This window comes from Sinocyclocheilus grahami, unplaced genomic scaffold, assembly GCF_001515645.1.
Source record: "Sinocyclocheilus grahami isolate Dianchi unplaced genomic scaffold, SAMN03320097.WGS_v1.1 scaffold1352.1, whole genome shotgun sequence".
Lineage (NCBI taxonomy): Eukaryota > Metazoa > Chordata > Actinopteri > Cypriniformes > Cyprinidae > Sinocyclocheilus > Sinocyclocheilus grahami.
In genome coordinates, this window is record NW_015506531.1 from 240,704 (window position 1) to 243,493 (window position 2,790).

The window sequence follows — 2,790 nt, forward strand, 5'->3', positions numbered from 1 at the left end:
ATATATTTTATATATATATATATATATATATATATATATATATATGTTCATGCTTAGATTTGTAGTTATGTATAGGCATATATTAATATTAATATATAATGAAAGGTTTTTTTTTTTGCGCAACTGGGATGGTGCCCCCCCTGGGAGTTGGTGCCCTACGCAAACTGTGTACTCTGCGTACAGGGAGCGGTGGTACTGCCTGTGTATCATCGGCAAAAAAATGGTAAGGAATATTATGTTTTTGAAAAATCAAACCCAAAGGGAGAAGATAGAGAGAAAACAAAATTGGGCCCAAAATTGATCCTTGAGGTACACCACAAGTTAATGGTGCAGATGAAGAAGAAATATTACCAACCTCCACTGAAAATGTTCTATCACAGAGATAGGATTTAAACCAATTCAATGCAGTACCTTGAATTCCTATACAATTTCTCAATCTTTCAAGTAAGATAGCATGGTCAATGGTGTTGAAAGCAGCACTGAGATCCAGAAGCACCAAAACTGTAGAGTTACCTGAATCCATAGCTAACAAAAGATCATTCAAGACCTTCAGCAAAGCTGACTCTGTACTATAATGTTGTCTAAAGCCCTTAAACTTATTCTTATCTAACAGGTTATCCTCACTTAAAAATAGTCAGTTGATGGAAGACAACCTTTTCCATTATTTTCAACAAAAATGGTAATTTTGAAATGGGGCGATAGTTATCCAATATATAATGACCTAAAGTGACTTTTTTTCGAAGAGGATTCACTACTGCATGTTTCAGACTTGGTGGAACAGTGCCTTGAACTAGGCTACTATTTATTATTGTTAAAACAAAAGGTTCAACAACATCCAGCACTTCCACAGAAAGACGGGGAGGCACCACATCCAACGAGCAGGAGGAAAGCTTTATTTTATGGAAAACGTCCACAAGAAAGAAAGAAGAATTGGGCTCAAACTCGGTTAAATAGACTGAACATTGGTCTATGAAAGTAGAATTGTGTGAAGTGTGACGTGACATGTGGCCAAGTATGGTGACCCATACTTGGAATTAGTGCTCTGCATTTACCCATCCAAAGTGCACACACACACACCGTGAACACACACCCGGAGCAGTGGGCAGCCATTTATGCTGCGCCGCCCGGGGAGCAGTTGGGGGTTCGGTGCCTTGCTCAAGGGCACCTCAGTCATGGTGAAGGTGGGAGAGAGCGCTGTACATTCACTCCCCCCACCTACAATCCCTGCTGGTACGAGACTCCCACAACCTTTGGGTTACGAGTCCGACTCTCTTACCATTATGCCACGACTTCCCCTGAATTCACATCAACTTTGGTAATGCAAGATCGAATAGTATTAATTTTATCAACAAAAAACTTCAAAACATTTTCACCAATTGCGGGTGTAGAATCAGGAAAAGAAAGCATAGTGGGATTTAAAACATTATGTATTGTACTAAACAGAGTATTTGGGCTGTGTCCATGCTTTGCGATCAAGTTAGAAAAATATTTACCCTAGCAGCCTTAAGCTAGGAGATATGACTAAGCAGTTGTCACTTGTTAAAAGGAATGCTGTAGCAGGGTCATAAAACCTAGGGGGGGTCTGTTAGCTAGGCTAGAAGGGACACATCAAACACCTCAAGGTACATAAACAGAGACACTAGGAAGTGTTTTTAGTCTTCTCAGGGGCCTTTAGCATAATGCATGGTAACTGTAATTTATGTAATAGGCCAGGTACTGAGGGGTAAGGAGGGGTATAGCACAGACAGGAATTAGGGCTACTAATAACCTGTACGGCTCATTAAGGATACAACAGTTGCTAGAATTGCTATAATCCTATACCGGGAGGGAAGATGGTGATTGTCAAACAAACTAAAAAAAGGTAAAAGTAAAACGAAAAGGTCCTGATAGCTGTAGGGAACTAAAAGGAAAAATAAATAAATTGATTTAATTAAATCTCAGATTTAATTAAAATCAACTTAGCTGACTTAGTACATTCAAGCTAAACGAAGGTAAATTAATGAAATAAAATCAAAGAGAAGTAGAATAAAGTAAAAATTAAAATAACACAAATAAAACCAAAGTATGTGGGGAGGGACCGACCTAATTGAATCCAAACAGAATGTGATAACACAAACAGGAAGTGAAACCAGGAGTGAGGAGTAGAAAGAGGAGTGGTATGAAAGTTACACTTTACACTCACTATCTAAGTGTTAAGGCAAGGCAAGGCAATTTTATTTATATAGCACATTTCGTACTACATAAATTGACATAAAAGAAAGTAAAATAATCATAAAAAAAATAATCATAAGAATAAAACAAGGAATTTAAAAACTTTGAAAATGGTTTAAAACGAATTTAAGACAGTTAAAAATAGAAAATGATTATACATACATAAAATGCAGTGCAATCACAGATGTGTTTTAGCACATCTGATTCCTTCTGGAAGTTGATTCCAACTGTGGGCGGCAAAATAGCTAAAAGCAGATTCCCCTTGTTTTGTTGGAACCCTTCGTATTTCTAACTGACTCGATCCTAATGATCTGAGTGGTCTGTTAGGTTTATATTCAGTGAGCATATCTGCAATGTATTCAGGTCCTAGGCCATTGAGTGATTTATAAACAAGTAGAAGTACTTTAAAATCAATCCTAAATGTAACTGGAAGCCAGTGTAAGGGCCTGAGGACTGGGGTGGTATGCTCAGATATTCTGGTTCTAGTCAGAATCCTGGCAGCAGCGTTCTGGTTGAGCTGCAGCTGTCTAATGGTCTTGGGAAGGCCGGTGAGGAGACCATTACAGTAGTCTACCCTGC